Below are 23,577 nucleotides of genomic sequence, written 5' to 3'. Positions count from 1 at the left end.
CTGAGCAATTCTGTGAGCTAATCTGCTTTGTTCGTGCTGGCAAGGGACTGCTCTATCAGCACAGCCACGGACTGGTCATGCGGAGCGGTAATCTCTGGATCAAGAAGATGACATCCCTCTGTCTTCTGGGAAGTATGTTTGGGAGGTGCAAAATCTGGCTGATGCAGCATGCTTCGAATTAGCATTGTAGGTGAATGTTTCAAAATGGATCTGGCAAAACCAGTGCTGCTGAGTTACCATACCAAACTTGTCACAGAGGCAGGTTAATTGCTAGGTGGGGTTATACAGCCTGTGTTATGCAGGAGGTCAGATTAGATCATCACTTGTTTCTTCTGGGTTTAAATTCTGTGACTGTAATGCAACCAGCTGTTCCATGCAATCATTGCCTATACTTTTTTTATCACTGACACACCCAAATCAGCTTGCATCCGTATGTGGCTAACACTGTTATAGAGCTGCCTGCCTTCCACCTGAAGAGCTTTCCCATAGGTCAGCGTGGTACGCAAAATGGAACTTTAAAAATTACATATTTGTGTGACAGAGTTAATTCAGGAGGAGAGGGGAATTGAAAATTACAGAACTTTGAATTAGAAATTAAGGTATTATTGACTAACTTAAGCTAAATCGGTAGAACCTGTTTTAAACTGAGCAGCACTTCACTCAGGTTTAGAAAGAGGAGTAAGAAAAACACACAGTGCAGAATTATGTTATTGTTATGTATTGTGTATATTATTATATATTGCATATGTTATATTAATGCAGAATTAAGGACAATGTAGATGAGTCAGTTTGCAGTAAACTGCTGTTGCTTAGAAACCTTCTCTATGATGTTGGTTGGGTTGAAATGAACACTTAGTCTGTTTCTGTCACTGGGATTCCAGAGTACAGGTCAGGCTTGGACAAAAGATTGGTTCGGTCAGATGTATTTGGTATACTTGAAAATAATGCAAAAGCAGCTCAATATGTATTAGCAGTCCTACGCCTGTTCTGGTAAATCTTCATCTCTCCCTTTATTTTTACAATTGCTGGTTGCAGGCACGAATTTACCTGTGCATGCAATTTCAGGCCAGATCTGAAGGCCAGAGGAGCAAAAGTTTTACACTGTTTGCATAAGAATTAGTGAGAGAATAGAAAGGCTAGGTTTTCAGGCAGAGTTTGTATGCATGAAGTATGCAAAAGCTGTTACATGAATGCACATACATAAAAATACCAATGAAGCAGCTAATTGTTGAAAAATGGGATGCATGTCAAAGCTCTGCTCCCATTTTAATAAGGTTTCAGGCAGCACCACTCTATGCGCTTACTGCCCTGCCCCAATTTATCTCTCTGTTAGAATACTTAGTTTTATTTGAAGCAGTTCAAATGATATAGTTGCTGTGGGTGGAGCGATCATCATGTAATACTGATTAGTTTGCTGGTATCTGTAGATTTACCTCCTATCTTGCAGGGTCTGGGATAGGATGATGAGTCTGTTGAGTGTTTTCCTCAGTCAAACAACTGCATTTGAGATATATAAATTTTAAACAAAGCTCATTAAAAATTACTGTGAATTCTTATTTTTAATGGAAAGATTAATAAATACTGCAGTCACTGTTATCTTTGATATGTTCCAAACATTTTTTAAATATCTTTCCAACAGATGGTCTTCATAGCTCTTCTTTGGAATCAGCTATGCTCATTAAAAGAGGGAACATAAATGGGTCAGATGAAGCTGCTAACTGTTCTAATGTAATTCAGGAGCACTGCTGCTTTTGGTACAGCAGCATATCTTTCTGATTATTGTCTGACAAATATGTTACAGCCTACCCAAAGGAACTCTGTATATAGAGCTCTTGCTTTTATTTTTTTCTGACACCCCCTGCTGGTTTTGTTTATATGGTTTAGCTAAACATTTGAGGTAGTTGGCTGGATATGAATTTAGTTTCTCTGAAACAAAAATACAGATTTAAAAAGTAACGATTATAAAAATCTTTAAAATCCAGTTTGCCTTTAGAAGAGTAAGAAGAAGGCTTAAAATAAAAATATTTGCTATTTTACAATAGAGAGGCTATTCTTGAGCTTACCGTTTCTGTGAAGTACCCAGGGATTATTCTGGTGTCATTATTTACTAATTTGTTAGCTGTAAATGGCTATATTTTGGATAAATGGGGAGGTGCTTGTAGCTCCTTACAGCCCGTTGGCAGGATGCCTGTCTGTGTTTCATGTCAAGTATCTACCAAATGTGAGTGCTTCAGAGGCTGGTATGCCATAACCCATGTGCTTGCACGCTCACTGGCATTGGTCATTTCGTTGAACTATAAATGTGAGCTTTTTCCATGTTCCTTCAGAAGCTCCATCTGAAGGATGAGAATTGGTTGCTCCTGGTGACATAAACCATTGTCAGGAGCGCCTACCTCTTCTGTGTCTGATTCTTTAAAAACACTTTATTATTAAAGTGCTTTAATGATGTCAACATGCCAGTCAGAATCTTGTGTCTTCGAGGATACATTTAAATGAGGATATTGAAGAGAGTTTTTTCACTTTAGTTACTAGGAAGCAGTTTAAGCAACTTCATTCAGCTGATTTCAGTTAGTTTATTATTTATTCGCACAAAAGGGATTAAAAAGAACAGAAGGAAGCTTTTGAACACACAAGTGTCTGAAACTGATAAATCTTGAGAAACTGCACATCAGTTAAACCACCTTTTAAAATTCCACAGTTTGATGATGAATCCAGAAGAGCTCCTCAGGGCTGCAGAGGCATGCTGGTATCAGCTATGAAGAAGGGAATTGAAAGCATCCCAGATGCATAACTCAGTGGTAGTATGGCACTTGAGGCACGGCAGAGTCTGAAAAGGCTTTGCAACAGAGCAATTACAGAGAAATTGTGAAAAATAAACTGGGAATACCTGTGCTTCTAATACTGGTGTAACAGGACAGCGAGACTACACGAATAACATGTACTGGTTTGGTTTTAAATCATGTAATGGTAAAAGCGTGCATGGCAGGACAGTTGTAGAATGTATTGGGAAACAATGACTTGGAGAGACAAACCTAGAATGACTACTATATGCCATTCATATACTGCTGGATGAGGTTAGGAACTCCAAAACCAATCTGTCCAAGGAAGCTCCATGACACTCAAGACAGCTAGCAGCCATTCTTTAATGTAATTATCATCAAATAATTCCTTTTGTTTAAATATATTTCTGATCTTGAAATAATGAACAAAATTCAATTTTCCTTATGGTATTTAATCAAACTTCCAAATTACTGCTTATAACAGGAACATGTATCTATACAAAAGTATTCATGCATTCCAGTGTTTAACTCCTATGGACAAGTGTATGTATTTAGGGAATTCAGTTTTCAGTAAAATATCTCAAAACTTAAATTTATCTTTAATATTCAAGCTAAACTTGTGAATGCCAATTAATGCAGATTTTTTTGTGATGATTTGTGCAAACCAAGTGGCTTCCTTCCACATGAAACCACTCTGTAGTATATTTTTCCTTGTAGAGACATTAGTCTGACCACTAGTTAGTTGCCTTTCTAGGCAAAGGTTTGCAAGCAGCTGTGACAAATAATACGTATTTTCAACTATAAAGGATCAAACGTGAATAGTAGCATGACAGTCTACATTGCAATGTACTGAAGTTGTCTGTGCTGTTAGGATCTGCAGTCCAGAACTGTTTCAAATGGATTTTAGCATGCCGACATCTGTAAGCTGAGTATTGGCAATGATACATGTTCATTTTATTGGTCTCCTGCTGAGCATTAGAATAATCTTGTATATGTCATGTTTCATGCTTTCTTATTTTTTCATTAAAGATACTATAGATTTAGGATTAAGAATTCTATTACTTCACAGAAAATTATTTTTTGTGTGCTTTTACACTTCTTATAGTATGCTCTGGATGCCCCTTAAATGGAAAAGTGATGTGTTTTAATTTGTAGTAGTGCTTTATCAAATCGATACTTAGCACTGCAAAAACATGCATGTCTTTACATTAAAATAGTTGTTTCCTTTTCTCCTCTGTTTCTAACCTGTGATTTCTAACCTTGTTGAACTGTGGAGTGTATTGTTCTCTGTTGTATGTGCATGTTTATTATTGTAGGTTTGTTACTTGGAAATGTACTACAAATTTACTACAAATGTAAGCACCTGAAAATAAATCTTCTGTTAATCTGGAAATATGATATGCAAAGGGAATGCTCTCCAGCCTCCAGATAGGGTCTGCAAAGTACCACTGAGATGTAATCTGTAGTTTGGGTCATCCTGAAAGCTGTTATTGATGAGTCTCAATGGAGAAGTCCTGCTGTCACATGTTCATCATACACCAATTGAGGACAGGGAGATCTGCTCATAGAGAAGACTGAAGCTGAGGTATTCCCTATGCTTCAGAGACTGAGGGTGTGAAAGGAGCTAATGTTTCATTAAACTGCACTGATTAAAAAACTGCAAAGTTTGTTAGATGTAAGATGCTCTGCTCACTGCTAATGGGACAAGTAAGCAGTTTATTAAGGTAATGGCATTGTTAAACTGATATAAGAACCTTTGTTTCTTGTGCATGTGGTTTTTTTTTAAGTGCAGTCTGCTGCTTTGTATCGGGGAAAAAAAAAATATGGCTGCTCTGTGAAATAGCATTGTCAGAGAAACAACTGGAATGCAGAAATGCCTTTGAACTCAGGACGTACTTGTTTTTGCTTCCCAGGCAGTCAGCAGGAGTGGTTTTTAACAAAAGGGAGGAGAGCGATTGCCATATGGTTTCCTGTTCATGTGGAACTTTCATAAAGAAACAGGAAAACAGAAATTCTCACAAGTAGTGAGTATTCTATGAAATTTTGTGATGTTCTGTACAAATTGTAAATAAAGCAGAAAAAAGTATCTGCAGAAATATGGAGGGCTGCACAAAAAGTAGTGAGAGAAAGCAATGGCCAAAAAAGCAGAATTATGCAAAGTGCCTCTCCAGTTGGATAGTTGAAGGTACTTGGTGAGAGACGTGTTGACGGGTATTCATGCTTTTACCTACAGGGAATACAGAATAGCCTGTGGTTTGTAGATGAAGAAAGAGGCAAGAGGATAGAGCGGGAGGAGTTTTTTCTCCAGTCTGAAGAAAGTAAGTTTACTGCCGGTCAGAAAGCTTGCCACTTACAGGGTACTTGAAGGACTAGTTGCCAGACTGGCCACTCCTCTGAGAGAGGGCATTTGGCTCTCACCCCTTTCCTCTTCCCAGTATGTATACACACATGTGCGCAAGAAGGGCTTTCCAGAAGAAATGCACAATCACTGAAACAACTTGTGGCTGTATGTAGGGCTCTGTCTGGGAGGCTTTGGGGGCGAACTCCATCATCTTCGTACGGTGACAGCACGAAACCCGCAGCCGGAAATACAGCTCGGGGTGAAAAACTAAACCGCTTGTGTCCTAGGTGAGTTTACTAGGTTTATTTGTATGCTAAAAGAAGGATAGGACTATTATTGCGTCCTCTTGCAGCTGTGTGGGCATGACGATAGAGTACTAGGCATCTTTATTTACACCGGCCTGCCTTCCTCCCTGTCGTATTCGCATAACTTCATCTGGCTGTAATCGCTGTGCCGTGCACAGACGGCAACCGCGTTGTGCGCTTTTCTGACCGACAGCTTTTCTTTTGTGGCCGTGCTGCGCTCGGCCGGGATGGGGGCGGGGAGGGAGGAGGAGTTAGCAGAGGAAAGCCTGGAGGGCTGCTCCGGACAGCTTGCTTTTGTGCCCAAAGTGGTGGTCTCGACAGCCCTTCGTGCGGGCTGTGTGCACTCGTTGCAGGGCTGAGGATGAAACCCCCAGGTAAGGCAGCAGGGGAGCGAATGGTCGGCAGTGGGGTGCGCTTTATTTATGGCTTCCTCCAACTTCCTATTGTCTGTAACTAAAGCTCTTTTTCTCCTGCTTTATAACGGGACGAGTATTTAGGGAAACCTCAGACAGGTGCCAGCTCCTGTGAACACGACGTTTTTTAACCAAAGTTTTAACATGAATGTTGGGCTTTGGATTGTAAGTGTTCCCATCCTGCTTGTTTAACCTCTGCGTGATTTTAACTGGGAGAAGCAGCAACTTTGAACATGATTCTGGTAACTTTTTCTTCTGACCGTAAATACCTTTTGTTTTGTATAAACTGGAAGTAGTAATTGGCTTACTCAGTATCTCAGATTTGAGTCTTAAAGGTTCTCAGCCTCAGTTGCATGCTGACGTTGTTATCCTGTGTTTTGGAGGTACACGTAGGTTATGTGGAGAGGAAGCACTGGTGGCACTGGCTAGTAGTTAAGCAGCCTGGATATGAATTTTTCAGACATGAGCTAATGGGAATGAGAGCTCTAGTGGAAGAATGAAAGAGTTCATGTATTGGACACATAGGGGAGATGAATGACTTGACTGAGCTGACCATTGAAACTTTAAAAATGAGAAGGAATTTTTACTTACTAGGAAGGCTAAATCAGTGAAATATGTAAAGAGTTACAGGGAAATGTATTCTTAAAAATGAACCATGATAAAACCTTTGTCAGAATAAATCTGTTTTTCTTCGATGTGAAAACTTCTCCCTAGGTTCTGATGACTTCCATCCCCACAACTAATGCAAGAGAAACAATAGCAAGCTTATTTTATATAAAGTGTTAAGAAAATTTTTACAGTGGTTATGTAGTGGAAATAAATACAGTGTTTTGAACTTCTTAACTAAAAATGTCTTCTTTTTTTAAACTATTTAACAAATTCTGCCTGCAGTTGTGTTAAAGTGCTGATGACAGAGGATATGGTGTTGACATCATTTTAAAATGGCTTTTTGGCCAAATTTTACCTGAGTATAAATAATTATACCATTATATTTTGATTGTCATTTTACTGGCATTGCCAATTGGAAACATGGCAGAGGTCACCTGTAAGAATAGACCCATTTTCAGCTATCAATCCTCTTAATTCACATTAGTACATTTACTGTAATGACAGATACAGTTTGATTGTAACTGGTGTTTTGATGTGACCCTGCCAGGCAGTACAGAAGACATAGACACAAATAAAAAACACAAGATAATACTTGATTAAAATAATCATTAGCATTTTGACCACATATCTGAATGTATCGTAGTTGAGGGAAACTTAATTTCTGTGCATTCTTACCTCGAGCATAAACTGCCTTGGATGAGACTGAATAGAGATAATGGTAATAAAGTTTTTTAATAAGCATTTCCCCTTTAACATCAATGCTTATATAACAGCTGTTCTTACAGCCTTAACCTTCTTCCACATTTTTGCATAAATTAGATTATTCTACCAGAAAACAAAGCAAACCTCAGCTGACAGCTCTTGTGCCTGCTCGTAGAGGTAAACCCTAGCAACCTATAAGGCATTTGCTTTTTTCCTATCTTACGAGAAAGTGTGCAAAGGGCTGTGGTGAAGACTAGTGCTGCTGTGTCAGCCACAGAGCTCATGAGAAATTGGAGCAGATGTAGGAATGGGACGAATTGTACATGATTTGTTCAAAAAGTAGAAGTTCTTGCTACCAAGTCCACAGTAAAAGAGGTAGAAAGGGGCAGTCCATTTTACTCTTTCCTTCAATCTGTTAGTCATGAATTTGTCTGTGCTACATCCAGGATTGCTTCTAAACCTGTTTTCACTCTGAGTTGATCAGTGCTTCTGAAGAATACTACAAACACTACCTCTGCTTTGTTAAATAGTTATGCTTGAGAGGCTGAGACAAGGCAGGAAAGATTTATAACACAGGATGCTCTTCTCCATTTACTTCCCTGTGGCTTAGCTACTTTCCTGTTATTGAGGAAGTTGGGAGTGAGATCTGTTCCAAAACTCACTCTTAGGAAATCCAGAGACTTTTTTATTTCCCCACCTTGGTTCTGAAGTTCAAAGGCTTTTTAGGAGTTACGATAAGAGAAGAACGTACAGCAGCTGTCGCTTTCGCTGTATGTTATTTTGGTGTCATCTAAATAACACTATAAACTTTTTTTTTTTTTTTTTAAATGCATGGCTTACTGTTTTGTTGCTGAAGGCCTTTCAAAGTGTCTGACCTTGGTTTATATTCTTTAATTTCCTTTTGGAGGTGCTTGGGCTGGTTTACATTAACACTGTATCCATCCTGTATGAATCGGTATACGCCAAAACTTAGCACCTAGAGAAGAATGCACCACCTATCTTTGCTATGTTCCTTTTCCTCCTCCTCCTGGAAAGGAGGGTTTTTCCAGACTTTATGTAAGAATGGAATGTATGATGGATACAGTGCCATTTGTCACTCTGGCCTTAGAGTAAGTCACATTCACTGTTTACCACTATTAAGTCAGTTCTCTACCTTATGTCAGCAGTGACATAAATTCAGACCGTTTATTCACTTCCTGCATTGCTGTCACAAAGGCAGCTGTTGCATAGACATGATTCAGGTGTTTCTATTTTTACCAGTACATTGTGTAATCCTGCTTAGTATTAAAAGATGATGTGGTCCACATTACCTCAGCCCAAATACAGTAGAGAATAAGAATTTTAATCTTCTATGTAGAATATTTCATTAACAACATAAATTTTATTGTCCTTGTTTCCACTGAAATGCAGGGCATTAATCAAAACTGAGGAGAGCACCTCAGATAGGATACTTTTCTGATCTAGTGTGGGAAACCCTCTATTTCCAGACAAAATATACATGTTGGTGTTCCTGTTGGAGATCTCCCTTCCCATCCTGTTGTCATTGTGTAATACTATAGCAAAGTAAACAATGAGGGCTAGTATATGCAGTCTACACACTCAGCTGTGTCCACAGGCCTTCCTCTTGTGCATTCTTCCTCTTCCTTGTTTGAGCTCATTGCATGCTTTACAGATCTCACTGGGAGACTGACCTGGGCCTGGAGAGGCAGGCATGCATGTCTTGACACTCTTGCTTGCTCACGTGCTCTCTCTGAATATCTTCTATAAACATCCCTACCCAGTTAGTTGTTCACAGTCTGAGAGGGGATAAATTCTACCTCCCTAGTTCCAGGATGCTCTGGGAAGCATAAGCAAGCATCTAGAAACTGAGAGATCACAGCCCAGCCGCAGACTTGCTCATTTCTCACCAGGATTGCCATTTTGCTTTTCAGAATTACTGTCATAGTCCTGCTTACCTGGAAGCTTTTGTTTCTCCTTTACTGGATGGATCAAAACTAACTTAAGAATAACTTCAAAACCAGGCAAAAGTGAGCCTTTCCCCACAAAACTCTATAGAATGAAATGCCTGTGAGGACAGGGTCAAAAAAGTTGCCAGAGACAGCAGAAATATTTTGAGAGGTGGTGCAGACTAGGATGTGAAGACAGCAGCTTTTTCTCAAAGCCATTTTAGGTATCTTGGGGGAATGACAGGAACAACTGACTGAAGCACAAAGCAGGCCTTTGATGGTAGAGGAAGGCACTGGAGAGGAAGAAATTGCAAACTTCAGGAAGAATCTCACTGTGAATCAGCCAGTTATCCCTTCTCTCTTGTGAATGAGTATTGCCAAAAGGATGATAACTAGCTTTCCCACTTCAAGTGACATGGAGATTGGGCAAAGAGAGAGATCATTGATACATTCTTCATTATGTGAACAGAAGGTGCAAGTAAACAGTACAGTGTGTGACTGGCTCTAGACAGAATGCGGGTAGGAAGTAACAGCATAGATCTGCAGGAGGGTATGAAGGTGCATGTACACATTGAAGAGATACAGTGTTAACAAGCAGCTCAGCTTAAGTTATGACTTACTGAGTTCATGCTAGTGAAGCATGAAGAATGGTCATGAGGACTGAGAAAGTAGGTATTTCCTTGAAGTATCTCAGCTCAGTGAGTCTTGTTTTCTTCTGGAGAAGCATTTCAGGACAAAGAGATGCTATCCTCTGACAATGGAGACAGGATTTGTTCCCTTGATCTTTACGCTGGTACTTGTTTTCACTGCTGTAGGCTAATTCCATGCTCTTGACTAAGGACCAAGGTTTGTGGTCATAGAATCTCTGGGGCTTGCTTCATAAGCAGAGTTTGCCTGGCTTCCTCTATTTGACAGTTTGCTATCATTTTTGTCCATTTTTTTTTCTTCCCTTAAACTTCCGTTAAAAAAAACAGAGGTTTAATTGTAAAGAATCTGGAAGACGCCTTATGGCCATGGACTTTTGTCAGTTCTCACTCCAAGAGAAGGAACCTTTTGGCTATAGTAAAACTCATTTCAGATGTGTTCTGAAAAGCTACAGTGCACGTGACTGCCATGTGCTATTCCTGTAACTCATTTTGTGTTCTGGCTGTTACAGAATAAAGAACAGATTGGTATTTGATGATTGCTTCTCTCTGAAATCAGTTGTGCATTAGGTAGACCTGCAGAGAGTAACCTCTTTCTTGCTGAATTGGATTACAGCCAGCATGAAAGCAGCAAAGTCAGAACCGCTCCTTTGGAAGTGAATTTCCTCATTTTTTAAAAGTTATTTTTAGGTGCTTGTTGAAGTCTTCTGCTCTGACATAAGAGTATTGTCTGTTTCAGTGAATTATATAGCATCTCACTTAGGTTTTGGAAAGTTCATTTTAACAGGCTATATTAGTGCATCTTTACAGTTCTCAAATTTAGGTAGTTTTGAAAAAACCAAAAACATTGCTAGACTTAGTTACTTACTACTCTTACTTACTCCTTCGTTCTCTCTGTTGTCATTGTTGTAATCACATACTGAAATGAAATTATCTTTAGAGTATATTTGGAAGAAGTGAGAGGATCAAGGTGCTGTGATATGTATTCTCTCACCTGGGAGCATGCTGGGTTGCTCGGTATGTGGGATCACTGTGGTTGGTGGGTTGACCCCTCTGGCAGCCAGGCTTTGGGCTGTTCACTCACTCACTGCCCCGCAGCAGGGATGAAATGCAAGATAAGAAGAATGCCAATCAAAACTGTAAGAGGCTGTCCCGTTAATGGATTTTCATGCTTTCTTGATATGTCGCTCATTTATAACAAGTATGACTCTTCTAAAGTATTCAGGCATGATTCTTTATTCTTACCAGGGATGTATTTTGAGAAAAGCTGTTATCTTATGCAGAAGAGGTAGCAATACAGTAAGAAAGATCTGTTGGTAAAAATGTAGTTGTGCTGCTAAGTTTTGTTTTGTTTCTAAATGTAAGTTGTATTTTTTAAGGCTTTTGGGTAAGAATGAGTCTATACTTTGTTTTTTTCCCCTTTTTGTTGGGGTTTGGTTTCTGGTTTTTGGTTTTCACATGCACTTTTACGTTCTAAATATGACATTAAGAGAACGAAGTGCAAGGATGGTTCTTAAAAGTGTCATAGAGTACTAGTTGTGGCAGAGGCCTTACAGATTATTTGCTTGGCTGTTGCAGTTAATGCAGGATTTTTCTCTATTCTGTTCTTAACACTAGTGTTCAGTGTACCTTGTGTATACTTTTGTCTACTGCTGCTGTGTAGTATTTTAGAACCTTTTCCAACTCTTTAACATGTTTAAATAGAATCTCAGAAATGTCTTTTAGGAGATTGTTTGAATTGAGTGAAATCATACAGTCAGAAAAAAAATCATAATCCCTTTCTTATTCTTCTGTATATAAATTTTTGTGGGCCAAAAATGCATTTCCTCATTGGCTCTGTACCCTGGAATTAACTGCTCATGCTCCTTGCCATTTACCTAGATTATGCACCTCAACTTCATGTGCCTCACAGACGTACGAAAATGTTGTGATGAAGATGGCAGTTGACAGTAGGTAAATGGACACACAAAGCAATGAGGTTAGTGGCTTTATATGGTTTTAGATTGGCTTTTTTTTCCCTCTTAATTTCTCTCACTACCTCAGTCTCCACTTGGTGTTCAGTTTCTCAGGACTGATGGATTATTCCAGATGGCTTCTTACTGAGCTGCACACGTAAGAATCCTCCATAAAGACACAGTTCTTTCTCCTTCCCTGCTTCACTTTCCCTCTATGCCTCCCTCAGGGTCCTCCTATGTGTTAACTCCCTCAGCATAATATCACCTCATCTGGTATTACCTGGCCTTCTTTCAAATTACTTAAATTTCCAAACCACCTCTGTAGGTCCATTGCATCATTTTTCAGTCTTCAGTAGTGTTTCTGTCACCACCCCGTGTACTCTGATTTGCAGATGTGAGTAGTACATATTTAGTTCCCTTTTACAGGTACTGAAGAAGTTAGATAAGATGGGACTCCCCATTTTATGCCTTTGCACGGCTTACCACCTTCTTTATTGTGATATTATGTCTAAGTACAAGTAAGTTAATTAAATTTGAAATTAAGTGTTCATGGGATACTTGATGTTTCTACTTGAATGTATTCAGTGAATGCAGCATCTAGGGCTTTTTTGGCTGGGTGTTTCACTGTTGGTTTTTTTTTTGGGGGGGGGGGGTGTTTGCTTGGTTGTTGTGGGTTTTTTTTTGGTTTTGTTTTGGTTTTTTTAACAAAGTTGTAGTGTGTCGAGGTTTAAGCCCAGCTGGCAACCCAGAACCATACAGCCACTCTTTTACTCCCCCATCTTCCTTCCCCCACTTCTGGAGGGATGAGGAGGAGAATCGGAAGAATGTAAGTCCCATGGGTTGAGATAAGAACAGTCCAGTAACTAAGGTATAACACAAACCACTGCTGCTACCACCAATAATAATAATGATAAGGGAAATAACAAGGGAATAGAATACAACCGCTCACCACCCGTTGACCGATACCCAGCCCGACCCAAGCAGCGATCTAGCCCTTCCAGATAACTGCCCCCAGTTTATATACTGGGCATGATGTGCTGTGGTATGGAATACCTCTTTGGCTAGTTTGGGTCAGGTGTCCTGTCCCTGCTTCCTCCCATGTTCCCCTCCTCCCTGGCAGAGCATGAGGCTCAGAAAGTCCTTGATCAGAGTAAACGTTACTTAGCAACAAATAAAAGCATCGGTGTTATCAGCGTTGTTCCCAGGCTGAAAGTCAAAACCACAGCACTGCACCAGCTACCAAGAAGGAGAAAAATGACTGATCCTGCTGAACCCAGGACAGTATCCACCCCTTATTCCATACCATTCACGTCGTGCTCAGATCCCACAGTTTTCAATATACCATCACTCTTGTCATACACACACACACACACACACACGCACACACACACACACACAGAAAGAGGGAGGTATCATTCCTTAGTGCATGGACCAATCCCTATAAAGCTGCTGAGTTCATCCGATCCATTATACCAGGCTCCATCTCTTGTAACAGTCTTTCAGAGCAGGAGAGAGTGTGCAGTGTTGGATTCTTGCCTACTGATGACACTGCAGAACTCATCTGGTCATTGCTAAGCTTGTCTGGTTTTGTCAAAGTTCATTCTTTGTTGGGATGATGGTTGCAGGGAAATCAGGGCCACCTGCTGATGACCTGAAGACATCTAGTTGGTGGGCTATAGAACTGCTACATAGCAGGCAACAGCAGTCGAGTTTATTGGCTGTTTGCCCCTAAAATCGAATCCCCTTGAGGTACACATCGGACTTCCCCATCTTCCCGCATTACCCACCAAGGTCCAGGTCTCTGAGCAAAAGCAATCCCACAAGTGGGTTTGCCTTTACCTGAAGCAAGAATAACCCAAGACTCTCTTCCCCAGCAAATTCTTTATGTGCACCACTGGAACTTTGTTACCTTTTACAGTATGTAAAAGTTCTGACTGGGCTAGGCCAGCGCTGTTGGCAGATCCTCTGGTGTTGACCAACCAGGTGGCCTCTGGTAAATGTGTATCACAGTGTTTGAAGGTCCCCCACCCATTGCTCTCAGTGTAGTTTTTAACAGCCCATTGTACTGTTCGATTTTCCCAGAGGCTGGTGCATGGTAGGGGATGTGATATACCCACTCAATGCCATGCTCGTTGGCCCAAGTGTCTATAAGGTTATTCTGAAAATGAGTCCCATTGTCTGACTCAGTTCTTTCTGGGGTGCCATGTTGCCACAAAATTTGCTTCTCAAGGCCCAGGATAGTGTTCTGGGCAGTGGCGTGGGGCACAGCGTATGTTTCCAGCCATCCAGTGGTTGCTTCCACCATGGGAAGCACATGGTGCTTGCTTGGGTGGGTTGGTGGGAATGTGATATAATCAATCTGCCAGGTCTCCCCATATTTGGACTTCAGCCATCGTCCTCCATACCAGAGAGGCTTTAACCGTTTGGCTTGTTTAATTGCAGCACATGTTTCACACTCATGAATAACCTGGGCAGTAGTGTCCATTGTTAAGTCCACCCCTTGATCATGATCCCATCTGTACATTGCATCTCTGTCCTGATGGCCTGAAGTGTCATGGGCCCACTGGGCCAAAAATAATTCACCTTTATGTTGCCAATCTAAGTCCATCTGAGACACTCCAATCTTAGCCGCTTTATCCACTTGTTGGTTGTTCTGGTGTTCCTCAGGGTACATGAGCATCTATGTGGCATACCTTCACCACCAGGTTCTGCACTCGGGCACCGATATCTTTCCACAGTGCAGCAGCCCAGATGGGTTTACCTCTGCGTTGCCAGCTGCTCTGCTTCCACTGCTGCAGCCACCCCCACAGGGCATTTGCCACCATCCATGAGTCAGCATAGAGGTAAAGTACTGGCCACTTTTCTCGTTCAGCAATGCCCAGGGCCAGCTGGATGGCTTTCACCTCGGCAAACTGACTTGATTCACCCTCTCCTTCAGCAGTTTCTGCAACTTGTCGTCCAGGACTCCATACAGCTGCCTTCCATCTCCGATGCTTTCCCACAATATGGCAAGACCCATCAGTAAACAAGGCATACTGCTTTTCACTTTCTGACAGTTTATTATATGGTGGGGCCTCTTCAGCACGCACCACCTCCTCCTCTGGTGACATTCCGAAATCTTTGCCCTCTGGCCAGTCCATGATGACTTCTAGAATGCCTGGACGACTGAGATTTCCTATTCGAGCTGGTTGTTTAATTAGTGCAGCCCACTTACTCCATGTAGCATCGGTTGCATGATGTGTAGAGGAGCCCCTGCCTTTGAACATCCAGCCCAGCACAGGCAGCCGGGGTGCCAGGAGGAGCTGTGCTTCAGTGCCAATCACTTCTGAAGCAGCTCAAACCCCTTCATAGGCTGCCAGTATCTCTTTCTCAGTTGGGGTATAGCTGGCCTCAGATCCTTTGTATCCCTGACTCCAAAAGCTGAGGGGTCAACTGGAGCTTTCTGCCAGAGGCTCCAGGTAGGACCGTTCTCCCCAGCTGCAGTGTACAGTGCATTTTTTACACCTGGCCCGGTCCGGACTGTCCAAGGGCTACTGCATGAACCGTCTCATGTTTAGTTTGCTCAAAGGCTTGTTGTTGCTCAGGGCCCCATTTAAAATCATTCTTCTTCCGGGTCACACGATAGAGAGGGCTTACAATCAAACTGCAATTTGGGATGTGCATTCTCCAGAACCCCACAGGACCCAAGAAAGCTTGTGTTTCTCTCTTATTAGTTGGTGGAGACATTGCTGTTATCTTGTTGATCACATCTGTGAGGATCTGTGTATGTCCATCTTGCCATTTTATTCCCCAAAATTGAATCTCCTGTGCAGGTCCCTTGACCTTACTCCATTTTATGGCAAAACCGGCTTTCAGCAGGATTTGGATTATTTTCCTCCCTTTCTCAGAGACTTCTTCCACTGTATTGCCCCACACGATAATGTCATCAATGTATTGCAGGTGTTCTGGAGCTTGCCCCTGTTCCAGTGCAGTCTGGATCAGTCCATGGCAGATGGTAGGGCTGTGTTTCCACCCTTGGAGCAGTCTTTTCCAAGTGTACTGGACACCCCTCCAAGTAAAAGCAAACTGTGGCCTGCACTTCACTGCCAAAGGAATTGAGAAAAAAGCTTTAGCAATATGAGTTGTGGCATACCACTTGGCTGCCTTTGACTCAAGTCCATGGTGAAGTTCTAGCATGTCCGGTACGGCAGCACTCAATGGTGGTGTGACTTCATTCAGGCCACGATAGTCTACTGTTAGTCTTCACTCTCTGTTAGACTTTCGCACTGGCCATATGCAGCTATTAAAGGGCGAGCGGGTCCTACTGAACACTCGTAGACTTGTCTCTCCAGTCTATACATCAGCTTATGGATGGGAACCAAGGATTCTCGATTGGTGCGATATTGCCGCCGGTGCACTGTTGTAGTCGTAATTAGCACTTCTTGTTCTTCGACCTTCAGCAATCCCACAACAGAAGGATCCTCTGAGAGACCAGGCAAGGTGGACAGCTGCTCAATTTCCTCTGTCTCCAAAGCAGCAATACTAAAAGCCCACCGGTACCCTTTTGGGTCTTTGTAGTACCCTCTCCTGAGGTAGTCTATGCCAAGGATGCATGGAGCCTCTGGACCAGTCACAATGGGGTGCTTTTGCCACTTCCTCCCAGTCAGGCTGATTTCAGCCTCCAGTACAGTCACCTCTTGGGATCCTCCTGTCACTCCAGAAATATAGATGGGTTCCACCCCTTGACGGCTTGATGGCATCAGGGTGCACTGTGCACCGGTATTTACTAGAGCCTTTGATTTCTGTGGGACTGATGTGCCAGGCCATCTGATCCACACAGTCCAGTAAATCCGATTGTCCCCTCCCTCCACCTGGCTGGAGGCAGGGCCCCTCTAATAGTGATCACAACATTGGACACTTAGGTCTTGTGCAAAGGGATTAGTCTTTATCACAGGAGCTGGAGTGAAATTAGCTCTTCCACTCCATCTGGGAACCTGCTCACCAGAGACTGACGCGGCAGCTTTCATGGGATGATCATCCTTGACCTTTGTTCTCCTCTTCAATTCATGTACCCATTTCTCTGGAGCTGAGGTAGGTAAAAGGGATTATTCTTCGTGATCACAGGAGCTGGAGTAAAATGAGCTCTTCCACTCCCCATCTGGGGAACTGCTCACCAGAGACTGAAGCCATAGCTCTCATGGGACAATCAGTCTTGGCCCTTGCTCCCCTCTTCAATTCACTCACCCGTTCCTTCAAAGCTGAAGTAGGTTTTCCATCCCACTTTGTCATGTCTTCTCTGTGATCCCGCAGGTAAAACCATAGGGTGGTCCATGGCGTATACCTTCTATATCTTCTCTCTCGAGCAGTAGGACGCCTTTTGTTAATAGCAGAGATGTGGGTTGGTACATGTGAGGAGCTTGATAGATCAGATAGATCATCTCTCAGTTGTTTGAACTCCTGAGACAGTTTTTCCACAGCTGAAATGATGAAAGGGGTGAGATTGTCTTCGAACTCTCGGAGTTGACAAATCATTTCATCCACTGTTGGTGGTGCTACGTCATTCCAGGTTATTGATGCCAGTGAGTGGGCACATGATGACGGTGCATTCCGTGTAAATTTCTGCTATATGGATCATGTACATTTGACTTCATCTGGACCTGTGTGTGTGCATTCCCGGCATCTGGCCTGCGATAGATCATCTCCACAATGACTGATACCCTCAGAGACTGGATGCCTTTCTCTAAAGTAGTCCGCTTGGCTGAACGACTCATAACATCATCCTTGCATGGAAACCTTTCTTTCACAGCTCCCAAGAGTCACCTCCAAAGGCTGAGGGACTGTTTCTCTTTTGCAATTGCTTTGTCAATTCCCCCTTCCCTAGCAAATGGCTTGGCTTCTGTGCCTTCTAGTTTGTGACTGTTGGCCCCACTGTCCCAGCATCGGAGCAACCACGTGATGATGTGCTCCCCTGGTTTACAGGTAAAATCTTTTCACATATTCTGTAGCTCGGTTGAGGTCCCGGGTCAAGAAGTCACCTCTTCTTTTTCTTCTTCCCCTGATTCACGTAATAATAACTCCTGATCAGACACTGTTTCGGGTAGTAAGTGCATTGTTTCTTCACCTTTTTTGCCTCTTTTTTGCTTTTCCCGTTGCATACAGGGGGAACCGATATTGGCACAAATTGGTCCTCTGGTTTAGCTGCAGTGATTATTGCTGTGGTTGGAGTGGCTGCAGTATCTGTTGTCGGGGTTTGGGTAGCTGCTGTACTTGTCACTGCGGTTGGTGTAGCTGCTGTCCTTGGAGCTGGAGTAGCTGCACTATCTGTTGCAGTTGGAGTTTGAGTAGCTGCTGTACTTGTTGCTAGGGTTGGTGTAGCTGCTGTGCTTGGAATTGGAGTAACTGCATTATCTGTTGTAGTCAGAGTTTGAGTAGCTGCTGTACTTGTCACTGGGGTTGGTGTAAGTGCTGTATTTGGAGTTGGAGTAGCTGCGATGTCGGTTGCTTTGCCACCCGATCCAGAGACATTTTTTTTCCTTTTGAAGTTGCTGGATGTTGTTGAACGGGGCTCTGTATGCATAAGCCAAGCCCCAGCACGTTGACATGATTTGTCTCTCTGTGGTATGACCAGAATGACCACACACCTCATTTAAGTGTTTTACTAATTTTTCTGGATTTTGCACTTGTTCAGTGGTGAAGTTCCAAAGCACTGGAGGGGCCCACTGGCCTAGATACTTGTCCATACTATCCCACACACCCTGCCATTCCTGACTATCCAGCCTTGGGGAAAATCTCTTGGTCCTCCTATACCGTCGTCTATCCATAGACAAGACCCAAAGCCGAATCTGCTGAACTTTTGAGATCAGACAAGATGGTCATGGGTAAAACACACTCTATGTGTGCCAGCATGGTGATCCCCATCTGATTCAGCAATATGGCTGGTGAGCACCATTGAAATATATGGCCAGCCACTTCTACTTGCAAAGAGGGCCATAAAAGAGGTGTTATGCACCTTCTGATACCACTGGTTCTCTGCTGCTGAGACTGGAGCAGATCTCAGTCTGTTACCAGGATTAACAGGATGGGAGATCTCAGTTAACAGGATTAATTAAATTTACAGAAATATTCTGCTGTAGTTATTTGAGGAGGTGAGTTTAAAAATCTTACATAGTTGGTGGATCCAGTCTGAGGAACCATTTCTTCCCTTCCTACCTTGCAGCTCTCTTCCTTCAAGTAATAGCTGCACCTGAATTTGGATGTAGATACGTGGCATGTTAGGAACGTGAAAAATTGCGCTAAAATTTACATATCCTTGACAGCTAAACCACACTGTATATGCAATTACACTTTCATGATCACAGTTTCTTTGGCGTTTTTGTGGTTTAAGTGCAGTCAGTAACTCAGACCCAAACAGCCTGCTCGCTCACTCCCCCCTTTCTCCCTGCACCCGCTCCCGAACTGACAGGGAGGAGAATTGAAAGAATGTAACTCCCACGGGTTGAGGTAGGAACAGTCCAGTAACTAAGGTATAACACAAACCACTGCTGCTACCACCAATAATAATAATGATAAGGGAAGTAACAAGGGAAGAGAATACAACTGCTCACCACCCATCGATACCCAGCCTGCCCCAAGCAGTAAACTAGCCCTTCCAGGTAACTCTCAGTTTACATCCTGGGCGTGATGTACTGTGGTGTGGAATACCTCTTTGGCTAGTTTGGGTCAGGTGTCCTGTCTCTGCTTCCTCCCAGCTTCCCCTCCTCCCTGGCAGAGCGTGAGACTCAGAAAGTCCTTGCTCAGGCTAAACATCTGAGCAGTAACTAAAAACATCGGTGTTATCAGCACTGTTCCCAGGTGGAAAGTAAAAAACACTGCACTGCACCAGCTACTAAGAAGGAGAAAAAATGTCTGCTATTGCTAAACCCAGGACCGTATCAACCCCTTATTCCATACCATTCACGTTGTGCTCAGATCCCACATTTTCAATATGCCATCGCTCTTATACACAATATATAATATATATATATATGCATCCAGAGAGAGAGAGATCATTCCTTAATGTGTGGACCAATCGCTATAAAGCTGCTGAGTCCATTCAGTCCATGATGTCAGGTTCCATCTCTTGTAACAGTCTTTCAGGCAGGAGGGGCTGCTTGCAGTGTTCACACTCATAGATAAACTGTACAATAGTGTCCATTGCTAAGTCCACCCCTCGATCATGAGTCCATCTCTATGTTGCATCTCTGCCCTGATGGCCTAAGGTGTCATGGGCCCACCAGGCTCAAAATAATTCACCCTCCCCTTCAGCAGTTTCTGCAACTTGTTGTCGAGGACTCCATACAGCTGCCTTCCATCTCCGATGCTTCCAAAGCACTGGAGGGGCCCAGAGGACCAGATACTTGCTCATACTGTCCCCCACACTCATGACTGTCCAGCCTCAGGAAAAATCTCTTGGTCCTCCTATATCGTTGTCTAACCGTAGACAAGCCGACTCTGCTTAACTTTCGAGATCAGGCAAAATGGTTGTGGGTAAAACACACTCTGTGTGTGTGCCAACATGGTGATCCCCATCACAATCAGCAGGCAAGTCTCAAGGGTATCCAAAGGCCATTCAAAACCTTCAGAACCCTCAAATGATGCTGTAAACGGTCGGGGGGGGGGGGGGGCTGGGAAGGTAAGGGAATGTCTCCTTCACAGATTGACCACCCAAGGAGGGGAAAAAAGATGTGTAATTGCTAAACACTGCTGCTATATACTTCCCAAAGTATAGAGGTGGTGACTGCGCTGGGAATGCAAGCCAGAGCAGTTTCATGATCAATGATTCTATTGTATTACAAGTCATTACCATAGAGTACAATGAAACAAGAACCTTAGCCCAAGATTTGCAGCCAGTTAAACACTAACACAGCAAATACCGGCTGTAGGTAGGGTACGACATACTGCAACTGTGAGATCAGGAACAACAACTGTGAGAACCAATAAATCAGCATTGTGACAAGTGACTATTAATCCGAAACAATAAATGGTTATCACAAATACAATTAGACACACTCGGTCAGATCTGTCGCTGTCTCAACCCTTCAGGCCCCATGTTGGGTGCCAAAAAGAACTGTCATGGTTTGAGCACAGTCAGTAACTTAGACCCACACAGCCTGCTTGCTCATTCCCCCCCCTTCCCTTCCTCCCCCCCGCCCCGGCTCCTGAAGGGATGGGTAGGAGAATTGAAAGAATGTAACTCCCACGGATTGAGATGAGAACAGTCCAGTAACTAAGGTGTAACACAAACCACTACTGCTGCCACCAATAATCATCATCATCATCATCATCGTCATGGCTTGACTTTGCGAATGAAGACTTGGGAAGGGCTTTACCCACGCTTACTACAAGCGCGCTGATGACTAAAAAGGCCAATGTGGGATAGGCAAATGCAGCTGCAAAAAGCACAGTGAAAGGCCTCCTTGGGTGGTATAGGCGGGGTGCAATTCTTTCTATGTTGTCTTTTCTCTTCAAGACTAATTCTGCGTGAGTTCTCAAATGAGACAATGCCATTATGGAGCAACCGATGTCCTGAAACACCTGCATGCAGGATTGGGTCCGCGACTTCCAGTGCACCTTATCACCTGCTGTTTCATCCCTGGCCTGTCTCTAGAGGGCTTTGCAAGTGTGGGTAAACCCTTTGGGCCTGTGCAGTGGATTTTTTAGGTGAGGCACAGCATACGCAAAACTGGCCCCACCCTTTACACCTGAGGTTTATCTGCCAGGGCCTAGCAAGCTTGGGTGGTGACAGCAAAGTCCTCAGGTCGTAGATTTGATTAGAGTATCCTTCTCTTAGATGGATTGCCTTACAGCGCTAAACAAGCGCCAACTGCCCGTGTTTGAAGTTAGAGTTGTCCTTCTCCTAGGATGGTTGCCTAAAGGCTAGTGAGCCCATCCTGCCCATGGACACACTTTGTCTGACCCTTCAGTTGAGACCTGTCTGGCAAGGGAGACCCTACCGGTCATATGCCACCACCAGCATAGCTCCCAACCTCACAAGGGCATGCAGGCTCTTTCCCCATGACAACGGGGTGTCCGTGAAAGAGACCAATAATAATAATGATAAGGAAAATAACAAGGGAAGAGAATACAACCACTCACCACCCACCAACCGATACCCAGCCCCACCTGAGCAGTGAACTAGCCCTTCCAGGTAACTCTCATTTTACATCCAGCCAAAAAGAGCTGTTGTGATTTAAGTGCAGTCATTAACACACGCAGCCTGCTCGCTCACTTTCCCCCTTTCTCCCCACCACCCCACTCCCGGAGGGATGGGGAAGAGAGTCAAAAGAATGTAACTCCCATGGGTTGAGATAAGAACAGTCCAGTAACTAAGGTATAACACAAAACACTGCTGTTACCACCAATAATAATAATGATAAGGGAAATAACAAGGGAAGAGAATACAGTACCACCCATTGATACCCAGCAGTGAGCCAGCCCTTCCAGGTGACTCCCAGTTTACATCCTGGGCATGACATGCTGTGGTGTGGAATACCTCTTTGGCTAGTTTGGGTCAGATGTCCTGTCTCTGCTTCCTCCTGGCTTCCCCTCCTCCCTGGCAGAGCATGAGACTCAGAAAGTCCTTGGTCAGACTAAATATTTGAGCAGTAACTAAAAACATCGGTATTATCAGCGCTGTTCTCAGACCGAAAGTGAAAAACACAGCACTGCACCAGCTACTAAGAAGGAGAAAAAATGACTGCTACTGCTGAAGGGAAGGGAACAGTTGGACTGGAGTTTGTTTTATCTCCACTATGGAAGTTTGGTGGAATATGTTTTTTATAAACTTTCTCTCTCAATCCAGGCTTTACAAATAGCTCTTTCAAAGTGTGTTACACATACCTCTTTCAAAGAGGTTGACTCCTTTTTACTCTAGCAATATACAATGTATATCAGTAGGCTTTTATTTAGAGTGGCACAGACTTTCAAATATACTGTCTGGTTCTGGAACCTTGGAACAAGAGATTACTTGTTTTCCCTCTTTTTCTGGGTCAATCCAATTTTATTTTTTCCTCTTTGTAACAGTGGATGTTTGGCTTCCTACTGGTTAGATTGCCTTATAGAGGTGTGAGAGCAACTAAGTTGGCAGGCAGGTATATGCCATTGTAAGCCCCAGATAAGAGCAAAGTCATAGCTTTAGCAGCCTGTAGCTCTTTACACTTCCATTTGATGAGACTGCAAGAGTGCTTTGCAGAGTGCTTTGAGATACGCTGTGACTGAAATTGTACTGTGTCTGCAGCATTGAGATCACAAAGTAAGGATTCCTTTGGAAGGAAACTTTTGGCTTGCTTTTAGTTTGTTACCCAGTCCTACTTCCCTCAGAAATTTCAACACCTGCATGGCTATAAGGAGTTGCAGTACAGTCTTAGGTTTGCTTAGAAAAAATGAGTAAACAGTTACGCGTATGTTTCAGAGTCAGTTCTGTGATGCCAAGATATTTTTTTGGTCTGTGTCCCAGGTCCTGCAGTGAGATTTCCTCCAATATGAAAATAGTAGGGCCTTTGGTGGGATTAGAGGAGGAGTAGGAGGAATGGTGATGATGAAGGTCTGTTGCTAGCACAGTGAGCCTTGTATCAGGCAGAGAATGCTATCCTGCGTTCCCAGGAGTGCAGGGAGAGCAGGAGGAAGGATGCTGCCATTTGTCTGATCATGGTTTGATTTGTGGACACTGGTTGCTGTGTCTGCCCAGGCAGTCACTTCAGCTGTGCTGCTTGTACTTCAGTGAGAGCTGTGCGACTTGATTCAAGCTTAGCCGTTTTAAAATGACAGTTTTGTGTAAAACTCAGCATGGGTATTCAGTCTCGATCCATCTAATGACAAATTCAACTTCCAGAAGTCAGATGAGACACCTGAGGTGTATCTGTGTA

General features: G+C 43.1%; 1 protein-coding gene across 6 annotated transcripts in view; it reads left to right on the top strand.

Annotated features, from left to right (window-relative positions):
• LOC133282507 (colorectal mutant cancer protein-like) overlaps window positions 1-23,577 on the top strand; it is a 99,346-nt gene that overhangs the window by 49,773 nt on the left and 25,996 nt on the right. The window contains exon 1 of one of the 6 annotated variants that reach the window (XR_009747651.1): window positions 4,364-4,504. The exons of 2 other annotated variants lie outside the window; for them this stretch is intronic. The gene's annotated coding sequence lies outside the window, so the exon portion shown is untranslated. Of the gene's footprint in view, window positions 1-4,363; window positions 4,505-5,253; window positions 5,409-5,664; window positions 5,801-23,577 lie in introns of those variants that run through there. 3 more of the 6 variants (XR_009747650.1, XR_009747649.1, XM_061478507.1) reach the window with 3 other exon arrangements.

The sequence above is a fragment of the Pezoporus flaviventris genome, unplaced genomic scaffold (genome assembly GCF_033815535.1).
Source record: "Pezoporus flaviventris isolate CSIRO_AGI_PZ_B2104156 unplaced genomic scaffold, CSIRO_AGI_Pfla_v1 ptg000126l, whole genome shotgun sequence".
Taxonomy (NCBI): Eukaryota; Metazoa; Chordata; class Aves; order Psittaciformes; family Psittacidae; genus Pezoporus; species Pezoporus flaviventris.
Note: the sequence above shows the minus strand (reverse complement) of the source record. Positions and strands in the feature narration are given on the sequence as shown.